Here is a 27,831-nt window from a genome sequence, read left to right as displayed (position 1 = left end):
TTTATTTAAGACGCGAGCGCGACGATTTCATGGTTAGTGGATCGCCCTGCCCTGAAGCTTGCCTGGCAGCTCTGGAGAAAACCGTTGTACTCAAGGAAGTACACAAGCCTCCCGTTTATAATCTTCTCGATCAGCTTGCACAGGCAGCTTGTCAAAGCAATGGGCCGAAAACTGGCGGGAAAAGAAGGGTCCTTCCCTTCCTACAGGAAAGCCAGTAGTATGGCCTCCCTCCAAGAGCGTGGTATGCACCCCGAAAGCCATATTTTATTGTATAGATGTAGAAGTGTTTCAAGGGTGTCTGGGTGTAGGTGTTGTATCATAGTGTATGTGATTTTGTCTGCACCTTGAGCTGAAGGCTTACATGGGGTCCGATCGGACTACATCTCATGAATGGAAAAAAGATAATTGTAGGAAGTGTGCGGCTTGTTGCTATCATGCAGGGACTTCTTTTCACTAGATGTTTTGTGTTTTATGAAAGTCATTGTGTAGTGCGGTGAACTGGACACGTGTCGAAGTGTTCTGCAAGTGTGTTAGCCTGGTCTTCGAGTGTGTCCCCTGTTGTGCTAACCAGGGGTAGGATGTGTGTCTGTTGTCCTTTGAGCTTACGTACATGTGTCCAGACTTTGTGTGTGTCCGTGTATGAAATAATGGATTTCAAGAAGGCGGGCCAACTCTCTCGTTTTGCGTCACGGCGCAACCGTTTTCCTAACGCCTTGGCCCGTTTGAACAAAGTGAGGTTAGCCGACATGGGGTAGCGACGGAGTATACACTACGCCTCGCTCTGGGCCTCTCGCGCCCCCCTACAGTCCTCATTCCACCACGGCCTCCTCTGGCGGCGCGGGGCTCCAGAGGCGTGGGGAATGGACTTTTCGGCGGCGTCGAGGATCTGCGCCGTGAGGAGTTGGGTAGCTTCTTCAACGTGTAGGTGTCCCACGGATGTGTGGTGTAGTGTGGATGTCTCTGTAAATGTATTCCAGATAGCTCGTGTTTCATTGAACCTGTTTTTGGAAGATGGACTGCGTGGGCCTTTACCTATATATGCTAGTGAGGTGGGGAAGTGGTCACTGCCGTATGGGTCAGTGTCCACACGCCACTCGAGAAGAGAAAAGAAAACTGCGGAGCCAACAGTCAAGTCAAGGTATGAATGTGTGTGGTGTCCTATATTGATGTATGTGGGCGTATGTTTGTTGAAGAGGCATGCTCCTGAAGATGCAAGGAATCAGGCGACCTCAGGTATCCGTGCGAGAAGAGCCCCAAAGACAATTGTGCGCATTAAGGTCGCCTGTGGGGATATTGAGAGGATCCGACGAGAAGGCTTTGTTGAAGGCGAGAAGGCCCTTTATTCGGCAGGCAGCAGCCCGAAATCGAGGAGGGACCTTGAACCACAATGATAATGATCGAGCGTTGCGCGCCCGGGCGATGATGACTGGCGAGGTAAGAAGACGGAGACGATACCCTGATGGCAAATAAATGGAGGGAAAACGGTGAAGGGAGCTCGGCGCTCACAGTTAGTCACTTGCGCTTACAATATAGGGTTCGGGCAGCTGGTCAACCAGCGCCTCGAAGTCAGAGCTCAAAAGTTCGAGATCAAGGGGAATGTATATGGAGCATACCGTTATCAGCGTATTAAATATTATTGTTCGAATTGCTACAGCCTCAAGGACAGTGTTCAGAGTGACAGGGTGGCATGATAAGGATTTCCGTCCGATTATGGCCCCACCACCCAAACAGTGTGTGCAGCCAACCCTATCCTTTCTGAATACCATATAGCTATTTATGAAATTTGTAGGATTGGAATTTAATTGTGTTTCTTGGGCATACATTTAACTTGGCTGATTAGCATGCTGAATCTCGTACACGTCTGAAGAATATTCAGAATTACTCTGCAGTTTCATGGAACAATATTTTCTCTTCCCATTATGATGCGTTAGAGCGACTGGAGTGTGACTATTTACATAAGGTCTTTCAGGTATTGCAGTCATGGGACGATTTTTTTAACCTTATCTGGAGGTATCGATGGAACGGCCCGCTCTTTGCGCTGCGAAGCAGGCAGGCAAGGTCCCACATCTATGTCATCATCAGATTTGAAAGGGGTACTAAGTGGACCGGACCCCCGGACTTCGCACCTTTTCCGGTGCCCTTCGTTCGAGCCGCGACCGCCGAGGGCGTCAGTAACGCCCCGGGTTGCACAGGCGGTGCGGCGCGGGTGGGAACTACTGTGGTTTCCTCCGTCTCCATCTCCTTCGTGCCCCCGCGTGTGCTTCGGGCCGGTGGAGAGGAGGAAACAGTGGGTGCAGCAGCAACCCTAACAGACGTGGTTGCCACCACAGCAACTGCTGACTGAGCAGGCGGTGTGGTGGTGGGTTGGGCGCCGGAGGCAATTTTATGGTGGGTGGGGGCGGTACCAGGTCTGCCTCGCGGTACTGGGTCCCCGCCTAAACCAGACGCCGCTCCGCCCCCCGGACAGCCGCGTCGGCGTGCCTCCAAAGGAGGAAAGAGGCGAACCTCTTTTGAGCCCCCGGGAAGGTGATGGTTGCTGTTGCCTTGATGTTTATTATTTTCTTCTGAAGTTGAAACTTCTCGCATTTTCTAGAGTACGCCAGGTGTGGGCCCTGACAATTAATGCATAGGAGTTGTTGTGAGCTAAAGTTATCTGTGCGATGGTCATGTTGTGTGCACTTGCCACAGGTTATTTGACCCCGACACGAGTTAGTACCATGCCCGAACCGCTGCAACTTGCAACATCGCCCCGAGCTCGGGATGTATGCTCGGACGGAGCACCGGATAAAACCAGCATTGATGTGATCTTGAAGGACGGAACGGTCAAATGTCAGGATGATATGTCTAGTGGGTACTACCTTATCATCTCTTCTTATGGTTATGTGCCCGACAGCCGTCACAGCTTGCCTTTTCAGGCCTTCAAGAAGATCGGTGTCTGCCTGGTTTGCTAGATCTGGCTCCGAGATCATGCCCTGCGAGCTGTTGAGGCTGCGGTGGGGCGTGAACTTGATGTCGAGAGTGGCCATTCGGGTCTGCTTCAGGAGTTTAGTGCAAGATCTCGCCGGTTCCTTTCTTCTTAGCTTTATAGGATTCCCCTATAATACTTTCTAAAAACTTTAAAATAAAGAACACGGACTGTGAAGCAATAGGCCTGGCTTGTTCCAGAGATGCAATTACCAAGAAGTGTGGGTAGTTATCAGGTTTGGAATTGTCATGGTTGGAAGGGGTGGAAAGGATACTCCAGTGCGGCTCCTTTTAGGGGACCGATCATTGGGTATGAGAAATAGAAAAACCATACAGCATGTAGAAAAGCAGGAAATGGGGGTACTTCCTTCGTCAGCTTTACCCTGATAGTTGAAGAGGTCCCGGACCTCCCTGCCTGGTAAACAGACCCATCCGCCGGAGCTTGACCTGGGCTCAGATGGCCGCCGTCTGTGGTTTCTGCCCTTCCCCTTACAACGCATCGCCACGGTTGGTTCCAGTTACGTTTGGTGGCTCCGAGTTCGCGGTGTTGCCAATACCGTCACCAAGATTACTCCAGGTGCCCCGTGTGGGGGAAAACGCACTGTATGCCGTCACTACAAATGTTTAGTCATTGAAGGTTCTACGCAAATATTGCTAATATTTCTTACAGAGGGTGATTTTTGTATTGTTACCATCACAAATATTGTACTTTGTAGTTCAGGTGTCTGTGGTGGTTGTTTTTAACCCCGCGGGGGTTCGTGTGACGCTTCAATTCGAACCACAACCGCCACAGTTGCTACTCCTAATACTGAAGTACTTTACTTCTATGGTTGTTAAACCAAGAAGAAAGAAAGTGCACACATAATGAAGGCGCGAAGTCCTTTTTTTTCAAAAGATCTCAGGTATGGTATGCTGCCTGGTCTGGTTACAACACTGAGAGGCTACACTAGGCCCGTGCCCACATGCTAGGAAGTCTCTCTTAGTAGAGAAGGATCCTTAGTAGAGAAGGATCTGGCCACACTGGTGTAGTAGTTGGCCAGCACCTCTCACTATTGACCAATCTAACTTTCGGCCCTCATTCCACAGTAGCTGTAGCGCACCTGACCATGGCGGTGGTCAGGCCAACGACAGAGCGTGCTAAGAACCTCTGGGTGTGAACAGGTCGCCTCTGGAACTTGAACTTGGCAGCGTACAATGGGTGAACTCTGTCTAGTAAAGGAAGCCTAGCTGTACTATACAAGAGCTCTCGGGCATTAAGTGAGATATCATAGAACTAAGTGTGGTTCGAAAAACAGGAGAAGGGATGATAGAGGTTTGTAGCGGGAATATTTTGTCCTTCCCAGGGCCTCAAAAAAAGAAAGAGTGCAGAGTGGGTTTCTTAATACACAAAAAATAGCAGGGAACACGGAGCAATTCTTCAGCATAACGAAAGTGCAGAAGCTCTTGGGATCAACTAAACAGGCGATACAGGTTAAAGATAGTACAAGTCTACGAACGAACAGCTATGTAGTATGATAAGGGCGTAGAAAGGTTATACTAAGATGTCGAATCAGCAATGAATAAAGGAACAGCACAGTAACAATTGTGATCGAAGACTTTAACGCAAACGTAGCTGAGAAAAGAGCAGAAAGATCTACGGGAAACTTTGGATAGGCACTCGCAAAAGTCAAGGAGATGCACTGGTTGGATTCGCGAAGAGAAATAGCCTGAGGTAATGAACACATTCTTCTACAAACAAAAGACTAGAAAAGCGACATAGAAAAGTCCCGATGGTGCACCAAAAAAAAACGAAATTGATTTCATTTTCAGTGACAACCCAGGTATTGTGCAGCACGTACAGATGTTAGGCTAGATTCGAAGCAGTGGTCATAGGATGGGTAGGTACAAAGTAAAGCTGAATCTCAAAAGAGAAAGAAGGGAATCAGTAACAGCACCTGTCCTACTTCCCGCCATTTGACAGGCTGCGTAGCTCCATGCTTTTATATGAGGAACAGACATTGCTCTGTAAGATGCAGGCTTCAAGCAACTGCATTTTCAGGGGTGGTACGAGCATGAGCACTTAGAACAGGTCATTGTACATGTACAAGGCGTTATTGCGTGCTCACATTGCGAACATATATGAGTCTTCGACATTCTTTCAAAGCAAAAGAGGCAAACCAAAGGGTGGTGCGCAAGCTATCAAGCAACCAGCACACAACAGCGGCAGCAGCAGTGCACGCAATTTCATGAATTAAAAAAGTGCAATAATTACGACTCTAACTACCCTGGAACACATAAGAATACAGGGTCAGTTCACGAGCTGACACGCCACCACCAATACTGTTTGCCTAGAGGCAAGAAACAAGCATCACGGATCAGAGATCAAACTCGAGCAGAAGAATTAGAGATCAAATTAGGAGAAAAAATGCATTTTGGCTGGCCTTGAAGTGAGACGAACCGATAACAGGTGAACCACAAGGGCAACAGAGTGTATACCTAAGAACGGGACTAAAAAAAGAGGAAGGACATCAACTCGATAGAGAGCAGGACTAAGAAAATTCGGAGACAAAGAATCGAGCAGGGCGGCGCAGGAAAGGAGCGGTTGGAGGTGAATGAGAGAAGCCTTCGTCTTGCAGTGGACCTAAATTGGCTGTTTTTGGTTTTTTATTGATGATGATGAGTGCACCTACTAATTGCTTTCCTCAAGTTTTTTTTGCGTCAAACTGGCACGGTTCCGGAAGGGTCCGGAAACGACTGAGCGCGAAGTAAAAAGGAACTGTGGTAAGTAGTGTTTTCTTACGCTCGTCGTGAACAAGCTATCACAGCGCAGGGCCGTAATTTGACGAATTCTCTGCAAAGCACACGGCGGTGCGCAGCGCTACAATTTGTAAATAAATACACGCTTGGGCTTGCAAAATTTTGAGATTACTGCCACAAAAGTGTGACAGTACTGATGTCACAACGTTAATGTCACATTAGCTTCAAGAATGCCGGAAATATACACCAAGCAGTAATATTCAGAAGAGGTGAAACTTGAGTTTGTTGGTACATAAATTTGTAAAAATTTGGCGGCGCAACAGACGGAATGAAACGGCCAAGAGGCAAATACTTGCGCTTACGGTCAACCAAATAAATATTATTGCTTCGGGGCACCAGGTTTATACATGCTGTTCGAACACCAAAACTACACCGAAAAAATAATGAGGAGGACAAGAGAAAACCGCAACAATTAATTCCGCAATGCGCTTAGCAAGGATGATGGCACAGACATGTCATGTTGAGTAATAACAAATCTTTCGGGGACAATTGAAAATGGACAATTGAAACTGGACAATTGAAAATGGGTGAAGCATGTCCGGAAATTTGTTGAGTTCCAATGCTTTCATATTTACAGCATCCCACTCAATTGCGAAAACTGTTACATATATGGAGAAGGACCGCTCCATTAATGACGGCATCCGCGAACATAGCATTTCGCTAAGGAGATGTGTTTTCTATCAGCGTGACACGTTTGTCCTGCCACCCTTGTTGCTTGCTTTTAAGAAATAATTGTGGTGTTTTTCCTTTGCGGCTCGCCTTCCCTTTTCCCTGTTGTTTTGGTGTTCCACCAGCGTGTAGAAAGCTGGCGCCCCAATGGCAAAATCCTGGGCCATTTCCGCTAACGTGAAACCTGGTGAAGGGCGAAGCATAACGTGTATCAGTGTATTTTTTGTGCCTTGGCGTTTTTGTCAACTGCAATGGAACCCTTCGGGGGTACAGGTATAGAGCTTTGCAGAAAAAACCCCTTGTCTTTGCAGCACGAAGTTCTCTAGCGCGAGGCGTAAACAAGTGTCCAGGTGTGTTCTTAGTACCCATTACGAAGCGCTCCAGCGTGAAGTGTTAATGAATGTCCCGGTGTTTTTTTTAACACGCGTTATGTTATAGCGGGGCGCAGGGAGTTTCTCGGTGTTTTAGAACCGTGACTTCACGAGACAGCGATTACGATCACGACGACGGACGACAGGAGACGTCAACCCCCTAATAAAAACCATGCGGATGAAAGTAAGCGAAGGTGTTTGTCTCCTGCCCGTTCCATCCGTTCTGTTGCGCTGCCAGTTTATTACTGATATTGGCAACTTGAATGAAATTGTGCGTAGATATCCAAAGTTAAATATGATCACAATTTGGCACAGGAAGGGTGATCATGTAGAAGCTTTTGTAGCGCTTTTAGATGAACAAAAAAGGGGCACGCGGCAGGGATTTTGGTATTCGCCTATGGAAAGCAAAATGAGTGCGAAAACAGCTGTTCCCAACTGAAACACCTGGCAACCTTTGCACGCGCGTAAAATTCGCCACGATTCCCGCATGTTTCATTTCGAAGGTTTCAACTGGGACTGTTTTCGCTCGCTTTGCCGTAAACAGAATGTAAAATGTAGAGTCATTACCGTCGCAAAGAAGCCGGAAACCACTGTTTCTTCTTTTTCGTAGAATGGGCGGCCGGCTCCGCATATACTTTACATATTCCGTCGGGGTCCATGACGTGTAGCGCATTCTATGGGCACGTGTAAACATATTGTTACGAGGCGGCAACGAAAAGATGAGGCTGTTCATGATTAATATGATGAGTGCTCCATTTATATGGCTGCCATGTCCACCTCCATCGTACGTTACCTGCTCAATTTCCTGCCGAATGCAAGTTCTACTTAAAACCCACCATTCTTCCTCATAGTATATTAGAGTGACAGCGCAACCCCAACCTCCCCTCTCTTCGCTCTCCCTTCCCAACCGCTGAGCTGTGGGAGAACCCGGTGACCACGACAGATCTGTATGTCAAGACACCTTTGGCATTCAGAGCGAAGGCTGTCCGGTCATCACCTGGCTTCCTGGAATGGGAAATCATTCCCATTGCTCCGGCTCAACAAAACGTTTACTACTACTACTACTACTACTACTGCTACTACTGCCATAAAAGAGCTCGTGACCACTGCGCGCACAGACATGTTCTCCTTCCTGAGCTGTTGAGAGCACATACTTTATATTCTGCTGCCCTTGTCTTCTCGTGACATTACCCGCGGCTGAAAGCGACCGTCCGGTAGAGGCAGCAGCATAGTGATGAGTGCGATGCGGTTGAGCGATGTTTTTGCCGCAAATCATGAATGATTGCCTGCCGCCACCTACAATGAGGAGCCTTGTGGTGATGTCTGGTCCCGCTGCACCGACGCAGAGGGAGTGACGAAACGACTCAGGTTTTAAATGTGGTTTTAAATTAGAACCATCCTTTAAGAAAGAAAAATCCAGTGCCTGTGGATTTTAACCTGGTTTCAGCTTCTTTACTTGAATATATTTGGACATCCGCGTCACTTTATCAAAGGTTTGGTGGGAGTTGCCTCAATCTCTTTTATGTGAAGTGCTTTTGTTCCCTATAGGTCGCTTTCAACTGAGTGCTAGTTCCGGTAAGCATGTACTCAGGATTATTTTATTATAGTTGCTTTGCTCTTTCTAGATTATTTTTGGATCATATTTTTTTTTACTTCGAATGCCTTTTATCTACTTCAAGTAGGTTTGCGCAGTAAAATGAGCCCAAGGCAGGCACGCACCCATGGTTTGTGAATACGCCGGCCGGACTGGCAAACGGACCTGTGATCATCATTATTAGAGGCGCTGACAATGAACCATGAGGACGGCGAGGACACCAAACGCCCAGAACAGAAAATCTGGGAAATTGCGGGCACTTTTACTGTCCCGAATACATGCATCCAAAAACTGTTGCATGTGTTTCATTAATCACCTCCAGAGGGAGCATGCCAATGTGCTCAAAGGGTCTGTCGGCGGTCACCTCGCTCTGCATTGAAACAGCTGCGGCAGCAGGCCGTTCTTGGAAAATACAGCTTCGTAGGCCGATATTGGGAGAAAAAGGGACGCGAGATATTAGAGGAGTTTTGCATATACCACAACGATTATATTTTAGGTAGTGCTCACGTGTTTCGCTCCTCGAAAAAGAGACGGGTTATCCATCAACATGACACGTGTGTCCTATCAACCTCGCTGTTTCTTTTTAGGAGTTAATTGTGGCGGTTTTATCTTGTCTCCCGTCTGCTCTTTGCCCTGTTGTTTGGTGATCGTCCAGCGTGTATAAAGCTGGCAGCCCGATGCAGTAAAAAACATTCGAATAATTGTAAGCGCAGGTGTTTAATTGTCTCCTGCCCCTTCCTTCCATACTTCCATGCTGCCCATCTATTAATGTGAATGATGTCTTGAACGAGAGTGCACGTAGCCATTCCAAGATACAAATCACGACAATTGGGCGCAGGATGGGTGATCATGCAGAGGCTCTTTGTAGCGCTTTTAGACGAACAGAAAACGGGCACGAGGCATGCATTTTGTTATTCGCCTGTGGAAAGAAAACTGAGCGTGAAACCAGCTGCTCCCAACTGAAACACCTGGCAGTCCTTACACGCGCGTAAAATTCAACCCGGTTCCCGTTCGTTTTATTTCAAAGGTTTCAGCTGGGACTGTTTTCGCTCGCTTAGCGGTAAGCAAAATGTAAAATATACAGTCTTTAGGTCGCATAGAAGGCCGGAAAACCGGTGCTTATTTTTTTATGGCGAATGTGTGGCGGGCCGCGCGTTTACTTTACATGTTCCATAGGGGCCCATGACGCGTGGTGCTATCTATGGATACGTTTGAACATATTGTTGCATGGCTAGAAGGAAACGATCAGACTATCCATGATAGAATATGATGAGCCCTGTATTTTAGATGCGACTGCATCTCATTCACTCGCCTTGTCCCTGCATCCGGCGTCGTCGGCGTTGTCGTCGGCGTCCGCCCCTCCCCCATTCTCCTCGCCGCGCGAGCTGCGCTCTCCGCCGCTCACCCCCTCTCCTCTCCGATAGCAAACACTCTCTCGCGAGGGGCATTGGATTGGATTCAATTGGATTGGCTTGGATTGGATTGGCTTGGCTTTGCTTAGATGGGATTGGATTGGATTTGGATTGGATTGGATTAAAGTGGATTGTGATGGATTGTGTTGCGTCATAGCCGCGGCAGACGCACTGGCGCCGGCGCGTCCCCTCACCGTTATGCGCGCTATAAAACGCGGTGCCTGCGCCGCTCCGCTCCATCATTCCAGCCCCGTTCCTCCGCTGTCCAACGCTGCAACGTGAACCCCCTATGCGTCGCATCTACACAGGGGTTCCCGTGAGGGGAGGTGGGAGTTTTTATGGTTGTTATGTCAGCCTCCTTAGTACGTTCTCTACTCACTGTCTTAACAAATGCAAGTTGTGTTTAAAACCCACTAATTTTCCTCATATCATGGTATAGTGCAAGCACAATCCCAACGTCTCCCTCTTCCATCCCCTTTCCCAACCCCTGAGCTGTGGAAGAACCTCGTTACCAGCAATCATCTCTATATGCAGACACTTTTTACCTTCGGAGAAAGGCTCCCTCCTGATAAGCGCTCGTCCTGTGTTCCCTTCGTTTGTGTTCTGTTTTTTCAAGTGTTGCGCTTTTTGAAGATTTCGACATGCCTGCTAATTACCTGGCTTCCTGGGATAAAAAAACCGTTCCCATTTCACCAGGTCAATAAAACATTTTTTGCTACTACTATTACTATGGCCATAAAAGAGCTCCTACCGGCTGCACCCACAATTATCTTATTCGTCCTGAATGGTTGAGAGCATAACTGTATATTCTACTGCCCTTTCTGTCTTCTCGTGGCATCACCCCCGGCTGAAAGCGACCGTACCGATCGAGGCCTCAGCACAGTGATGAGTGCGATGCGGTTGAGCAATGTTATCAATCTACTGTTATCTACTTTAGGTAGTTTTACCCAGTAAAACGAGCCTTCCGCATGCGCGCACCTACGGTTTGTAAATTCCCCGGCTGGGCTGGCAGATTGACCTGTGATCACTGTTCATTGAGGCGCCGAAATCGAACTACGATGACCCAGAGGACACCAAACCCCCCGGACGGAAAAAATCTGGGCAAGGGCATATTTACTGCCTCATTGAATAAGCTCTTTTTTCTTTGTGCTGAATGAATGAAGTAGACTACTTTCGCTTTCATTCTCGTTCAGTGGAATAACGCGGGAAAAAAGCAGACTTCCCCGCGAAAATAAATCATGCATGCGCGGCTTTAGAGGATGCCTTCATCGACCATTTCAAGCGACGCCTGCAATGCAGACGGAAGTGCACGGTGGAGTGTTTTCGCGCTATTTAGATGCGGCTTCACCGCGCAGATAGTAAACGGAGACCAGTCGGGAGGCTTCCGACGGCATCGCAAGGATAGGCAACCCATTTTTGTGGAGTGAATATCGTCTTGCTCATATAAAAGCCCGAGTGTTATATACGGACGTAACTGCAACCAAATTCTAAATAAACAAGCGGAAATAATTTTAATTTACACTAGAATTTTCCAAGTCTGAAATTTGGTGACACGCATAGTCTAAACGTGACATTACCGTTCGTGTGCAAACAGCTCCCTCCATTTCAACGCTTGATTAAAAAAACCACATGAAGGAGTGGGAAACGTCGCATATTTTTGTTGTTTTAGTCGGTGACAACTTTTAAAATGTCTCGTTTATTCTCACGTGCAGTTAAAAGCGTGTTGTCGTACGGCTTCCCTGTCATGGTTGGTAGCTCCTCTTGGTGGATAGTAGGGCCGGTACGTCTAAAAGTTCTGATTTAAAAAGTTCAAGGGCGTAATCAGCAATGCCGTTCCGGGTTAAGGTAATATGAGTGATGCCTTTTTTTCGGACAAAGAAAATCTACCCTACAAAAATCGGTTGTCTGTCTCTTTAGGATCCGGGTGCACAGAAGGACCCGGAATGTCTTCGTTGCGTGACTGGTGAGCTGCTCGCAAACGGAAAGTTGACTTTGTTCCGACGACAGAGAGCAGGAGGCCAAACTTATAATGTTTAGTCTATGGCAAGGAAAGGAAGTTACAGCACGTTGGGGTGCGTCGAGATGACACCTCGAACGGGCAGAGTAACGTTCTCCAGCCAGACCAAACAACGCACTGCCACGGCTCGCCAATGGGAGAGCTTAAATATCCATAATTCGAAACGGTACACAGGCGTCAAGCCTATTCCGCATGACACAAAACGTACTAATACCAAAAACAAGGCGGCACACTCGAATTGTGAGGCGTCGTGGGATTTCCCCGCAAGCCCGTGTCAGGGGGTGTGCATGTGTTCAGCGGATGTGCCAACTTTTCTGATGCGAGAGATGGTCTCTTTTATTGCCTGCTCAGAGCAGTTGCGAGCAGCTCCGGAACACCTCCGCGTTTTATTCGCACATAGAGTTTTCATGGCGAGTTCTGGGTTGCCCAGAAACTGCTCATAGCTGCTCTGAGCTGCCAAATTAAAGAGACCACCAAAAGGTCGCTGTTTCCAGATGATTGTTGCTAAGGGCATTCACGGCCGTTAATTGAACTCAGTTTCCTCCGGTTGTGCAGCCGCTTCAACGGATGCCGCCACTTCCTCCGTGGCGCATCGCCCCAGCTTTTTGAAGAGAAGGCCGGGACGTTCGCAATGGCTGCGGGTGAAAATAAAATTCTCGGCACACGAACGGACGTGTCACAGCTGATTCGTAACAGTGGGAAAGAACGGTGTCGTTCATAGGTGGCTCAAGACGGCGAGGAGGTACATTCAAGGCTGTGATGGACCTTGGCTGTGAGCTCACTACGCTCCTTATTCTCGCTTCGCGTGGTTTATCAACTCGCATTAACAAAATAGTTATAACAAATAAGGAGTTGACAGGGTTAATCTGGGGGTGACTGGAATGCTTGTAGAAAAAAATGAAGTTTGCACTAGCGCGCAAGACTCGAAGGTAACGAAGCTGTACGTAACCTTTACGAGCTATCACGAAGGATTAAGTCGACGATTGCAGCTGATCTGCTTCTTCTTTACTGCTGCACAGATCTTTACTCTATCATTGTTGCTATAAGTGTGAGCTTCATTCATTTTATTGGAAGTAATAATCATTGGACTTCACCATAGAGGGGCGTACGCTATGACATGCCTTTCTCGTTCCGTGCAAATGTTGACATGATTACAGCGAACGCTCGAGTGTTTCTCGTTCCGAGAAATGCTGCCACGATTACGGCGAAGGCTGCACGTTTTTGTTTTGCCATTCTTGGCTGATCTCTTTAGGTGAGTATGCATGGCTTGACAAACGTGCACCAGTGACGCAGGGCGGTTGCCGCGAGGACACACACACGAGCGTTAGACATTTTCTTGGTTTTGTTAACTTCCGGGTGGTCGTCGCGAGGCCCGCGCCCACGTGCGCGCCTTCTGCTGTTTCTTGGTATTTTTGAGTGCGGACACAAAAAAATTACAATTTGCTAAACAGCTCTGGTGTTAAAGGACATGAATACCCCACCGAATTGCGCAACATCTCAGAAAACCCCTTACTGTGAACACAGGAAGCACAGAAAATATTCTGAGATTGAATGATACGAGCACGGCTGCGACTTGTTTATCCAAGAGAGCCAACAATAGGTGATTACTAGTTCTCTTCCACAAAACAGATCCTAGTCCGTTTTTTTTTTGCACCCGTATATATGTCAAACACTGCAACAATTTTGTCATTTTTGTTTCCACATTACGGCTGTGTTTTTGAAGCTCACCGTAGACCCACAAAAGTTGCAGTGTTACAATGCATGGCGAAATGGGTGGACGGGGTTAGACTCGCTCTCTCATGCGCCTGTCACACGGCCAATCTAATGGCATTTAGAGCGAATGACAGTACCTAGGAATGCCGTTGGGAATGACAATTACGCGAATAGCATTCGTTGATTGAATTAATTTAGAAAACACATTCGGAGTACCTTTCGAACAGAATGAGTAGCCCCGACAACAGTATCGGCTATTAAAACCAGAATGTTCAACAGTAAAGTGTTTAGCAGTGCCTCTATACCCTACGCATAAATCATTATTTCCCCTTCATCGTGCTCTATATAGATTACAAAAACGAAAACAACACCTTTGCAATGCTCGGACATGTTTACTGTCACATCTCCCGGCTTGTGATGTGATTGTCACCTAAAACAAGGCTGTTCTTTTTTTTTTATCTAAAAAGCAACCATGTTTCTTTTTAAAAAAAGTAAAGGGTGTGAAACATCACGAACCCATTTACGTTATTATCTTGCCTCTCTTCGAGTTACCTGCTTGTCACCGCTATCATTCTCAAATGACATCTACGACCCCGGGTAGACCGGCACGGTCAATGTATGTGTAATTTACAGCTAACGTCTTTCGCACCCGCCGCGGCGGCTCAGTGGCTGCTGAGCCCAAAGATGCGGATTTTATCTCGGCCGCTGCGGCCGCTTTTCTGATGGAGGCTAAAAGATAAACGGCCGTGTGTTTCAGATTTCCGCGCACTTTAATGATCCCCAGGTGGTCGAAATTGATTCGGGGCGCTCCACTACAGCGTGCCTCTCGTCTGTGTAGTGTCGGTGACTGAAACGCCACAATCAATCAAGCAATCAATCAAATAACGCAATTTGCTTTGCATGACATAAGATATGCCGTCTAATAGGGGTAACAATCTTGCATTCGCGCTACTGCCGCTATGCGCAACGTACACGTTTACATGTCATAAATATCTCATGTGCCCCATATTTCAGAACGGAGGTGGCCACGGCTAGGGCAAATCGTCTGCGCCTCAGCGAGCGCAAAGCTCTTCTCAGCATGAGGTGCGCATGCGCCAAAGAAAACAAGCGGGAGGAGCGCGAAGCCAGTAAGGCATCTGGAGTGCGATCTTTATCAGCGTGTAACCTTATAAATGAATTACTTTAACCCGTCGCTGTGGCTTAGTAACTAAAGCGTTCTGAGTCCAAGAATAGGGTTTCGATGCCTGCTGGGCTTGCTGTTTTTCTGATGGAGGAGAAAAGCAAAACCTTCCATTTGGCGAGGTTTCGGCGCACATTAAAAATTCACAGGTGGTAAAAATTTCTCCGGATCTCTCTACTGTGGCTCACCTCATAGCCCAAGTGTGGCTTGGGTGCGCCGACCCCAATATCCAGGCGCCACCTGAAATTTAAACGTATAGCACACAGATATGCACTTCTCCTTCGTGTCAGATGCTTTACTTACGATACGTGCGCAGATTTTATTTCACAGGCACAACGATAAACCTACTGGTATCCCTCATCGTAGCTGTTTATCGGGCCACATTGACGTGCGATCTGCTTGACGTGTGACGTCATGAAACTTGGCGTTGTGTTGGCCGGTTATCCGGGCTTGCAACAGCTCCTGAGCAAGGTAGCAATACTAGTGCGCGCTGGGTGCAAAACTGCGCAAAAACGCTGAATTTTGAATGCCTGTTACATTAGTTTTGTGCTTTGACACTGTTTGCGAGGATTGTCCGAATTCTTGTGTCGCTTTGACGTAGACCACTCTCGCAGCGAACGACACGTGCCGTGACCGAGCGCTACGCATACACATCACTCGGGACATACAACTCATGTTCCGAGCTGTCCAAATAGAAAGGACGGAGAAAACAATGCGCGTCAATCCACTTTGTCAAGGCGGTTGGAAGACTAAGCTGTAAACAACACCGACAACGATTACTCATGTCACGACACTTGAGTTCACTCACGTGGCTCTAAAAAGAGGGGCACCATAGACAAGTGAAATGTACCTAACCACACCCTTTATTTCTCCACAGAGATATTCTTTGCTAAGGTTAAATTAGTGCAATATCCATTAATGGTGGTTGGTTGAGTTGCATTGGTGAAGCAGGGGAATTGAAGCTCTTTTTTTATAAAAATAAAAGAAGATCGAGCTCGATGTTAGACAATCTCACTTCTTCTCCGTTGCTGCCGCAGCCGACGGAGGGGACGAGATTGGAGGCAGAGACGGAGAAGTGAGATGCCATGCGTTGGTGTGAGCTTGCTTCTTTTAATTTTTACTAACACCTAGCGCATACGCAAGGGGGGCACACGGCCGCTACACGTGCCGTGGGCGGAGCGCACCGCGGCGCAAGAGTTCGCGTGACGCTATAACGTGGCATTCAGCGAGAGCGCAGGGGGTAAACCCGCATCTGTGCTTGGTGAGTGCACCGCTTGTCTTTCCCGTCTGCGCCTGAACTCTTAGCGCACTCGGTAAGACAACGAGCTTTCTCTCCGTTTATCTATTTTTTCAAAGTTCGATTCCTGGTGGTGCCAGTAATTTCTTTAATTTGTTCGCGGGTGATGACGCCGACGGCCGCGGCAGCACGCCTCGGCTGGTAAAGGCTCAAAGCTTCGCTTTAAAAGCAGCGTGATATCACATCTGTTTTAGAATAAGATGACTCACAGACGATCGATATGAATATATATATTCCCCTCAAATATTCTGCCTATTCTACTATACATGTAACTCAGACACAAAACAAAATGTGCATAAATTCCTAAAGTTCCGTAATTCAATAGAAAATGTGCCGAAATTGAAAAAAAGTGGCATAGCGTGCTCATGCCTCTTGTCTCCTTAATTTTGCATGGTTGTGTAAATGTAAGGCATTACACGGCCGGCCCGTTTTCTCAATTTTTTTATTCGTGATTTCGTCGTTCTTTTTCGGGTCTTTTTGCATATCCAGCTTTCTCGCTCAAAATTCCAACCTCTCAGGAACCTAGCAAAACCAGTTCAAGATCGTGATGCTTGGAATAAAGCAAGAAGTCAGGGTAAAGACGAAAATACGAAAAGAAATTTCTAGGATTGCGAATATTCCGAGTGTCATTCCTGTCAAATCTTACTCCCCATTCATTTCTATGGGATAGCTTCAATGGCTCAGGAACCTAGTCGCGCAACGTGCGGGACTTGAAAAGGTGCACAAAGCAAGTTTTCACCCCCAATATTAGCTACGCAAAACAAGTTCACATTTTGCTAAATAACTACAGAGTAATCACTGTTGACACCACTGCCACGAGCGGGAAAGCTTCACGTGACTTCAGTCTTCATTTTGTGGGGCAGACGTATATGATGCATATTTTTGGTTCCCTAAGTTCAGTCGTAATGCTTTGTTCTTTGTACTCGCTGTGTTTCTTGGTTTTCTCTTTTTAATATCGTCCGAACAAATATCTGTTCTTACGCTATTGGAACCCCTAAATGCGTTACCTGCGCCAATTATACCTTTTTGTGCAAATGCAGGAAGTTAAACGGTTGGGGCTTTGGGGTGCTCGGCAAAGAATGCTACGCAGTTTAAAAACACCTAGTTCGGCAGGGTACATGCCGCATAAATTGTACTCACCCAGTAACCCCTGACAACGCAAAGAACGATATGCTGCGCAGACTTCCAAACCCAGGTGGCTGGTGGCATTCAGGGATTTAGCCAGTATAAAGCCGAGTATTACAATTGTGCCGGTGACCTTGGCTTGATTTCTCGCTTGTTGAACACTTTGTTTTATTCAGTAACGCTATTCCCTGCACAGGCTCCACACGCGTGATGACCTGCTGATATTGTAATATCATGGTCCCTACTCTTCTCAGGGCGAAACGCCGTGTTGAAGAGCTTCCCTAAAGGTATGTGCCATTTTACAAACTACTTACGTGTTTACTGTCAATGCTAGCATTACCTCTATGTTAGCGTTTTATTTCCGTAAACGTAGTACCGCCCAGGCTATGGTAAAAAATAATTGGCCGCATACTTGCTCCTTTCGTTGCAAATGTCGACAAAAGACGATAGTCTTTATCGACTTTTGCCAAGTAAGTGCCTCCCTTTGCCTTCCCACTCACCTCTCACTTTGTTCTTCTTGCGTCGCGCTCCTCCCAAGGTAAAAACACCGAAGGGTTTGCTTAAATCATTTTAAATTTACCGTGTTCCACTGCTCCAGGCCGGGTGTCTCGATGCCAACGCTGCCGTGCGGCGAAGACGCGCGTGAATCGAGGCGCCCTACTTCAACGTTTATACAACCGCGTTTCCCTACTCCACGTGCGTTGCAAGAAGAACGTGGAACCTATCTAGTGGAATCTTTCGTAATTGTTGCCGGTTGATTTCTTAAAATGGCACCAGAAGCTATAGTGGCGCGGGTGACAGCAGGCGACGGTGGAGTGATTTTTTTTCTGCAGTTGATGAAGTATTTATTTTGGCAAAAATCAAGCATGTATAATTTTTTATAAAGTAACAGTGCAAATATCGCTTCTGTATTAATCTGTTGTCTGATATTTTCATACTGTCTTGTTGTTCTTCAACAATGTTGACAAGTATGATTACACCGGGCTGAGATGGGTAGATTTAGCGGTGACTATATAAGACTTTTGCGCAGGCATTGTTTCACATTGGCCGGGTAGCTGAATCGAGTCACAGACAGACAGACGGACAGACAGACAGACAGACAGACAGACGAAAATTTCTGGGATTAAGTAGCCCAAGAAAGACTATCGTATTTAAAAATGACGGATTGTTTTAAATTCACATCTTTGGCAGCGTTTGGACGCTGTATTGGCATACTGTGCGGGCACTTACCGTGGCAGCTTGCGTACGCCTTGAAAGAAACAGGCTTTGAAGAAGCATGTATCTGTGCCTATAACGATACACCTTCTTTAAAGAAGCCTCGTTTAACGGGGTGAAGCACCTTAGCTGCTGGAGCTGTCGGCGTCTCATGTCGTCGTCGTAAGCGTCATCTCATGTAGTCATGGTACTAAGACACCGGGAAACTCTCTTACGCCTCGCGTTAGAACATAACGCTTACTAAAAATACACCGGGACACTAGTTGACGCCTTGCTCTGGAGCACTTCGTAAGGCGTGCTAAAAAACACCGGGGCATTGTTCGCACTTCGCACTGAATGGAGAGCTTCGTGCTTCAAAGAAGATAGACTTTTTCAGCAAAGCTGTATACCTCTACCCCCTAAAGGCTTCGTTTTCGTTGGCAAAACGCCAAGATTCTAAGAAGACAAATATGCACTGCATGCTTCGCCCCTACCCCGGTTTCACGTCACTGGAGATGGCCCAGGATTTTTTTCTTGGATCCGAACTTACTTTAATTACTCGGAAGCCATATCACACTTGAGGTAACGTAAATGTTTTACACCTTGTCCCTGTAGAAAACCATGGCTGAGGACGAAATCGCCATCACCGGCTTCTCGGCGTACTTTCCGCAAGCGAACCACCTGAAGGAATTCAAGGAGAAGCTTTATGCCGGCGTGGACATGGTCACGGACGACGAGTCTCGATGGCCCCGTGGTATGGGAACACGTGTTCAGCCTGTGTAGTGAACAGACGACAGAGCACGGTGCTTCAAAACGATTTCACCGCTTAAAATGGAGGGCTGTGTGATTTATATTGGGCTACCGCTGTCATTGAAATAGAGAGTTGAAATAGAGGCCCGTCTGGTCGGGAAAACACGCGTTAACTAATAAAAATTGACTCGGACATTGAAGGTTAATAAAAACAGAGATGATTCGGCTTCCGCACAGGAGCCTCGATCAACATGAAATGAGGGCGAAAGTGATTTGGCTATGTTGGTTCCAAGATGTGGCGCGGCCAACGTTCGTACACGTCTGCAAAACTGCTGCCGTTGTGATAAGTGTGTTCCGTGGTCTGTATTGTAGGAATTTAAGATAAAGCTGTGAAGCCTAGTTCTGCTCTGTTTTTATTATTTCCGCATTGGCCCAGTCTCTGTCATGAAGAGTTGCTTCTGCGTGTTCGGCCACAGCTTTCGATGATACGTTTTTTTTTCTTTTTTACGTCGTACATGGGCTGCTTGAGTCTTTGCTGAAAACCGTCTGTCTTCCTGGCAAGGCTTCCATTGCAGTATCCGCATAGAATTCTGAAGATAACGCCTGGACATTTTTCTTCCGGTAGATTTTCATCAAGCTATCGTAGAGTAGTAGCAGCGCGTTTACCATCGCATCATCAAGCAGCATCAAGTTTGGCGCAGAGAACGAGCAGCATGGACAGCTCCCATTCCTCCTCTTCAAGCGCGAAGAAAAAAACCTTGGCGTTCAGCTTGCACAGAACGAGCTCCCACACGGGTCACCATGTGCATTTTAACACTGTGAACCCTGCCTCCTACAAAACATCTGTAGTCGCCTCGCTTGTGAGCCATAAACACAGGGTTTGTAAAAAACCAGGAGATATAGCTACCGACATACAAAACGTGCATCGGTACCTATCTACCGTTGGTTTCCCTGATATGTTTGCACGCTCCGTGCAACGTCGGCTAGCATGTGGTGCACCATCCAGCAGCATGCGTCAAAATAACCATGGTCCGATACCTGTATACTTGGGATTAGCGAGCACTTGGCTCATGTTCTACAGCCTTAAAATTTACAGATAGCGCAAGTGCCAACACAAAAGTTAAGGCACTCTCTGATCAATGGCGAGGACGAGCTACCCAAAGAAAAATTCCCAGGCATTATCTCTGCAGACTGCGATCGAAGCTATCTCGCGGAGACCGGGAGATTTCTCCAGACTAAATTAGCACATGTAGGACGTAAGGAAGACGTACCATCTCACGCTCTGGCCAAACACAGGAAGTAACTCGCCATGAAATAGGTTGGGCCAATGAAAAAATAATGGAAACAGACAAGAACTGGACCTGACGACTTTATCTTGAATCTCTGACAATACACACTATGGGGAACATATTCGCTACGACCGCGACTTCCCACGCGTGTACGCTCGATTCCTACGTCACATCTCGAAGCCAACATAACCGCATCACTGCCGTCCTCATTCCGTTGTGAACAGAGCTCCCGTACGGTAGCCGAAACCTCTTTGTTAATATAAACTTTCATGGTCTCGAGCCAGTTTTATTTGTTGTTAAGGTTATCATCTCTTTTTTTTCAAAAGGGTAAGCATAATGGTGTTGGTCACAAGGTCGGTGGGTGTCACCCTGATTGTTCGGGTTAATTCCCGCAATTCCGTGAACTTGTTTGACTTGGCGATTCTGTGACCGTCATTTGATGAGATGTCAATCCACCACAATTGCTACGCTTTCAACATGCCAAACAGTTTGGTAACTAGGAAAATGTGACCACTTTGAATATTTTAAGTCCTTGGTGTAGATGGAGGGGGGGGGGGGATGTTAACGCACCGAAGTTTTACAACCGGGGTATGAGGTGTGCCATAGTATAAGGCTCCGGATTAATTTTGTCCATCTGGGGATATTCGCAGATTGGCACACGAAGGATAGAGATGCAGAACAGTAAGCCTTGTGGTTGAGTGTGTTGAGTTCGAAGACAAGTTCAAAAAGGGACATAATTCGTATAAGGCCGAGCGTCCAACCCCTTTTGGATATTTTTCTTCTTAAATTTAGCAATGCACTAATCCTGCACACTGGTTCGCGATAGGGAGGGTAAGGTATCTGGAAATGTTCAGGACTTTTTGATTTTATTAAAACTTAAACACCCGCAAAACTTCACTTATTTTCAAGTTACGGTTTAACTTATAAAGCGTGCAGCGAAGTTCTGATTTTTACCAATAAATTCTCATGACAAAATGCAATGATGTCTTTAGACTTCAAAATAACATTTTATAACACAGACACGTTTGTCGGATGTATGATCCCCCACAAAGAAACAGCTTCTATCATTCCAGACATCACATGCCAAATTCTTCAAGAGCGGAAACCTTTCCTGAGTTTTGCAACACCCTCAGCAACAGCTTCCAAAATTCAATAGAACGAAATTTGCAAACATTTTGAGTGTTACATAGAGGCGGCTGGGTTCTTCGACGCCACATATAGGCGGTAGCCGAAATAAAGTTTCAGAAGCTGAGAAAAACATATAATAGGGTACACACACATGGACATGATGGTCGTAAGCAAGTGGGAGTTACCCCGTGTATTCACACGCTTTCGCACAATGTAAAAAGGTTGCCACTAGGCTTTGTGGACATATAATGTTCTTGGCGGCATGTCCGGTGGCTGGTTTTTGTTCCAGAATTAAAACCGTTAACCAAAGAGCACCTGCAGCAGCCTACATGCCACTAGAGATAGGAAATATAATTACGAATGTTTTCTACGGCGTATATTTGTCGTGCAGTAAAGTGTACATAAACCGGGCGTGACACTCTGATAATGTTTGTTTCGAGGAACACAGTGTGTCGGTTATATCAGGCGAGGAAACAAACTTGCCTGCCAACGGCCGAAGGTGCAGATGCTTCTCTCTCTTTGATGGAGTTAAGATTTCTGGTAGTTGAGCTACTAAGTGCCAGAGGGAGTTGACTGATGCGTAGGAAATATATAAACATGGTCCCTATAAGTGTGTGTGTACCGGCTTACGGTTAGCGGGGAACGACGCTGACGTTTAAGAAAAATGCCCACACTGAAGTTCTCGATGCAATGCGGGTTTCATGCTATTATTGACCCGTGCACACTTTGGTCCTCCTTTGCAGCTAATGTTTTCGTTAAACTGCTGTGAACTAAGCGGGTATGTTGCACGTCTCTCTACCTTGCGTATGCGTCTGCAAAGGCTAGGGTCGATCGTTTTTATCACAACTATGTTCCGACAGGCGCAGCACCAAGTTCTTAGACGTTGTTGTCATTGAACAAAAGCCAAGACAGCAACTAAACATAGTCTTTCAGTTCGTACAAACTTCTTGTCGGCCTTCAGTGCCCCTTTAAAGATATTATTAGTATCTTAATTCAGCAGCTTTTGGTAAAGGGTGCACTTTCGGCAACCCATGTAATAATGCAATTGTTCGTGCGCAGGAACAGCGCACCATAAAAACACCATTGAACTGTTGTGGATGAGCTTAGGGCACCATATACCTTTCTCGTAACCAGTCCTGGAAAGTTGTTGCTCACGCTATCGAGTTTGGTGGCTTTCATCGGCCAGCTTTCTTATAGAGCCACCACTCAAACGTGATATTGTCCACAAAGAATCTATTTGCTTTATTGGTAATATTCTGAGAGCTACGTTAAAAAAAAGCGTACGATACCTTTTGAGATCTCGTTACTACAATTAGCATGTTACCCCAGAATTCCAACCACGCGCTCATGTTCCAGGTTTTCTTGGCTTGCCCTCGAGGTCGGGCAAAATTCGAGACCTGACGAAGTGCGACGTACGTTTCTTCACCGTCCACCCGGAGTTTGCGCACTGGACGGACCCGCAGGTGCGGCTGCTGTTGGAGACGTCTTACGAGGCTATTGTAGACGCAGGATACGACCCGGCCATGTTGCGTGGACGCAGGGTTGGTGTGTACGTCGGCGTGTCAACGTCCGAGTCAGCCGATGCGGCCTCAATAAACCCGGAGCGTATTAACAGCTTCAGTGCCATCGGTTCAAGCCGCGCAATGGTCTCGAACCTCATCTCGTATGCCCTCGACTTCCACGGTAAAATATCTCAGCTATTTTTAAGCGAAGCTGTCTAATATTAAGGCAACTTGTCTGCGTGTCATACAGCTGAAACAAAACTGCGAAGCATTGAGTGCGCATGCACGAAAAAACCGGATGCGAGGGGCGCCTGTGTGTCATCCAGCTGAAGTAAAACTGCGAAGCATAGAGTGCGCATGCGCGAAACAAACCGGGTGCAAGGGTTGCCGAGCCACAACGTGAAAAGGATCGTAGGGGTGTCTTGCGGCGAAACGAGCCATGCCTTCGTGCCTGTGACGTAGCTTGCGAGGAACAAAAGCAAAACGAATTCTCCCGCAGCTGGTCATGAAGGTAGCGGATGTGATCGTCACCGACGCGGAGGTGAGAGAACAAGAGCGCGCCCGTGCTGCCGAATGTAAGCGTTGCCGGCGGCCGATTCAGCTGCCCGGAAAGCAGAATGGGGCCGCTTAGCCGGTCGCAAGATACTAATTCCAGACAGCAACGACGCTGCTGCCAGAAAACTTACATCTAAAAAGTGATGTAATTGTAGTACTGTACTACTGCTGCCACTCGTGCGACAGTACGACTTGTAGCGGTCGAAAAATGGGCATTGCCATGTTGACGCTGCCGCGCCATCACAGCTGCCGTCCCTGAACCCCGCGGTTGCTTGAGCTTTGCTTCACGTTGTCGTTTGTTGCACGCAGGTGAACTGCGCGAGACTCTTTTTCACTCCGTCCAAGGCGTCGTTGTCACTTACCAGTGTCGGTAGATGCGAGTGCAACTACGTCTTCTATAAACCTAGCAAATCTCTCGGCACTTTCCTCTAACTCCTCGCCAACCTGATTGTTTTGCGCATGCGCAAGGTATTGCACCGGATACGTGTTCTGCGTAGCTTCGGCCGCCGGACTTGTATTTGACCTAGTGGTATAAAGCTTCAATGTAAAAGAAAATCCTTGCTGTAGCTCTTTTTTGATTCTGAGCAGCCACAGTTTCTCCTGTGACATCCCAGTGTTTGTATACAACCATACTCTTGCCAGGTGTTTTGTCATTGTACTCGAAGGTCTTGCAGACACTTCTAAGCACAAGTTTATTTCTACGCACTGACAATAGATATACGCCTTTGAAGGTTTGTTTTGTTTTTTAGTGCTTTCTCGCAAAGTTCGGATCCCAAGTGATTGAGGAAGAATCGTGTTATGCCCATGCACCTCCCTCAACTCTCACGAAGTTATTATTTGAAATTGTTTACGTCTTTGTTGTTCCATGTTCATTGATAACGTTAACGTATAAGGAAGCTATTTTGTTCCCGGATAGCACTCAGCCGCGTTATTAACAGCGGAGCAGTTATAAGTCGATCCTCGTCATCTCTCCGGCGGTGTCACGAAGCGGCAAGTTCTCAAATCTACCGCCAGAGGGCACCCCACTCTCACCGGGGTGGGAACGCACCAATCAGAGTGCGCGCTGGGGGAGGAGAGGGCATATCGCGGCCGGGCATCCTTTTGCCCCAATGCACTCCTCATTGCGCGAGCGGCGGCGGGAACTGGCAAGAAAGCGGTAGCACCGACGACGCGCAAATTCCGAGTTTCATGAAAAAATACCCATATGACCCGATACGGCGCTTTATCGTCGCACCGAGTTTTCAGTTACTGTTTGTTTTGTGCCCTTATGTGTCTGCGCCCACATCAGCTAGTGATCGTTTTTCACAGAGAAAAATGGCACTGAATGTTTTCCTTTCCTTGTCTTTGCACAATGCAGGCCCGAGCATGTCGGTGGACACGGCGTGCTCATCTACCTTTACCGCACTACACGAAGCTGTGCTTTCCCTCCGTTCTGGAATCTGTGACGCTGCCATTGTTGGTGGAAGTAACCTCACTCTGAATCCGAGCACGGCACTAAAGTATAAGTGCCTGGGAATACTCTCAGACGACGGAGCCTGCAAGGGCTTTGATGCCAGAGGTGAGTCTATGCCCGCATAGCAGACACAGTTTGTACACATAGTCGTGGATAGCGCTTGCATTCCTGCGGGCATGTTGCCAACGAGAAGCATGCATCATAGAACATGGATGGCTGAACTTAACACGACGACCACAGCATAAAAGGAGAAAAGAACACATGAAACGGAAGACGAGCTATTAGCAACTGTGGTCGTCGTGTGAAGTTCAACGCTCAATGTTCCATTATGTCTAGATACCAACTAGCCCGACACCAAGCTTTATTGGATGCGTTTTATTTTTCCGATGGGCATTTCAGAAGCTTCATGATGTACCTTCTTGCCGAAAAATTGACAGATGTTTTATTCGCGCCAGCTGCGAGGAGGAGGTGTGAAATACCATGCGAAAAAGTACACGCTCCCCTTCTTAAGGTGTAGCGCATGCGCCGTAGTGGTTATGGGCCCCTCTCAGCATGTAGCAGTTAGAGGAGACATAGGGGAGGGAAAATAGGAGCACCGATTTGTTGTGGGCTAACTTTCTACTGGTTTGACTGCAACAAACTGATTGATTGATTTATGCTTTGTTCGTGCATGCCCGACCAGTGTCTCTAGCAATGGGCGCATATTTCTGTTTAAACGGTCTGTGCAATACCCAGCTACGGTTCCGTGTACCTGTTCGGGCATGTATCATCACATTTATGCACTAAAACAGAGGCCTAACATTTCTCTTTTCTGTATTTTGGCGTCAACCGGTACCCTTAACTTGAAGCAGTCTGTAGCTCGCAATGATTGATTGCTACAAATGGTACCTGGTGAAGTCGCTCCATTTCATCGCATTTATTTCACCATCAAGGCCACAGGCGTTATAGAGTGAAAGAATTTGAAAAACAGAAAATGCAGCGAAAAGTTAGTGCATACCACATGTAGGTGGTTCCTTAATTAAGAGTACTAGCTAAAACTCTAAAACTGTGCAAAACCGACCCTGGTATTCAAAGGCGGTGGATAGAACGGGAAGGTAGTTTCATTCGTTTGCTCGAGGACACCCCTTCATCACGGCACCTATAGAGATTTCTTACAAACGCATCTTCATGTGATTTATTTTGCGTGTGCAGCCATTCAAAGGTTCTCCATACCATCAAATTTTAATTGTGTACACCGACGACAACTGGAGCATGTTGTGGGCCACCTAAAATGTGCGCCTGTTTCGGTTCTGAGCCGAAATTGGTCGGAAAGTTTGGTTGAAGGATTAAAAATAAACACTAAAAATACAAGGTTGCGTTGGTTACGCATGCCAAGGAACGTGACTTGAAGGTATACGTAACGAAATCTTGGCAGCAGTAAGTGACTACGTATGTCTGAAATTAGTGCGGTGCAAGCCAGACGTTTTGTAATGTAATGAACGCAAAACTTCATGCCTTCTGGTGTTTACAAAAGGCTGCTATTATTGAGAATGTGTAATATTGTTTCTGTGCGCAGCGAATGGCTACGCGCGGAGCGAGACTGTGGGCGTATTTTTTCTTCAACGGGTTTCGGATGCCCGCCGGATTTACGCCAAGGTCATCAACGTCAGCACCAACACGGATGGTTACAAGACAGTGGGTCAGTTTTCTTTTTAATATATGTCATTCTAGATCTTGTCGCAAGAACTGCGTTCCTTTAAAAGAAAGGTTCACATTTAGTCTAAATGGGGTGTCTTTTGGGAAGTTGCAGCTTCAGTACTTGTTTAAAGAAGGGAAGTAGGGACACTATTTTGCATAAAGAACAACCATATATGTGTCATCAAATGCGCTTATAACTTATTTTTGCAATAGCTTACTGTTCTCGAAAACGGCCGTTGGAAGAGGTAGGCCTGCCACAGAGAAGTGCTCGTACTGAATCAGCATGAAAAAAAGCAGTTCGAATTTATCGTCACAATTCATGACCATAGATCTATATGCCCTAAAATACCACTAACCTGCATAAAAACAAAACACATGGGGAACAGATTGCGAGTATTGAATGGATAAATAACATATTTATTGAACAAGAGGTGCTGTTTTTTGGGGGGAGACCAAGGTTTCCGCCTGTGACGGCTGCGAGGGCCCTTTTAATCATGCCAAGCTGGAACGCGAAGTCGTTGCTGGCGAACTACGCAGTCTACTGTTGAAGGGCAGGATTAGTGATGGGTTTCACACGCGGTGTTGGCAGACGCTGTTATGCAATCGTAAAGGGTGCGGGATTTTCTGTAACTAAAACGAACATAATGATACATTAGGTTGAAAAGCACAGCACTGGACATTCACAAGGATTAGCTCATGACATTCACAAAACCAGTACTTAAAACCAGTAACACCCTCAAACTGTGTTCGGCAAGGTTTCGCCCAGGAATAAACAATACTATCCTCGGCGAGCTGAGGAGTATCGGGAAACGCAAGACGTCGCATGGCAATGTTGCACTTCATGGTATGCATTTTCTTCATTGAAGGAATTGGTACACCGTCGGCTGCAATGCAAGAGAAACTTCTGCGGCAAGTCTACGCTGACGCCAACATTGACCCTTGCGATGTAGGCTACGTTGAAGCCCACGGAACTGGTACAATGGCAGGCGACGCCACAGAAGTGACAGCTATCAGCAACGTCTTCTGTCCCCCATGGCGCAAGGGGGCGCTCCATATTGGATCGGTAAAGAGCAACGTGGGACACGCAGAAGCTGCATCGGGTGAGTAGCCCGACAAAGTTAATTTGGAGAAAGCCCCAGACACTG

The 27,831-nt window shown here is 47.0% G+C and overlaps 1 pseudogene across 1 annotated transcript in view; it reads left to right on the top strand.

The window, feature by feature from the left end:
• The first annotated feature begins 15,792 nt into the window (after positions 1 to 15,792).
• Positions 15,793 to 27,831, top strand: part of LOC144137999 (fatty acid synthase-like) — a 64,379-nt pseudogene continuing 52,340 nt past the window's right edge. The window contains exons 1-6 of the transcript XR_013315795.1: positions 15,793 to 16,029; positions 18,948 to 19,086; positions 22,856 to 23,182; positions 24,914 to 25,114; positions 26,565 to 26,687; positions 27,553 to 27,786. The product of XR_013315795.1 is annotated as a fatty acid synthase-like (transcript). The remainder of the gene's footprint in view (positions 16,030 to 18,947; positions 19,087 to 22,855; positions 23,183 to 24,913; positions 25,115 to 26,564; positions 26,688 to 27,552; positions 27,787 to 27,831) is intronic.

Source organism: Haemaphysalis longicornis, unplaced genomic scaffold, assembly GCF_048455015.1.
Source record: "Haemaphysalis longicornis isolate Haplotype H1 unplaced genomic scaffold, Haemaphysalis longicornis Haplotype H1 scaffold_5, whole genome shotgun sequence".
NCBI classification, from domain to species: Eukaryota; Metazoa; Arthropoda; class Arachnida; order Ixodida; family Ixodidae; genus Haemaphysalis; species Haemaphysalis longicornis.
The sequence above is the reverse complement of the archived record's forward strand: the minus strand, read 5'-3'. Positions and strand labels throughout refer to the sequence as shown.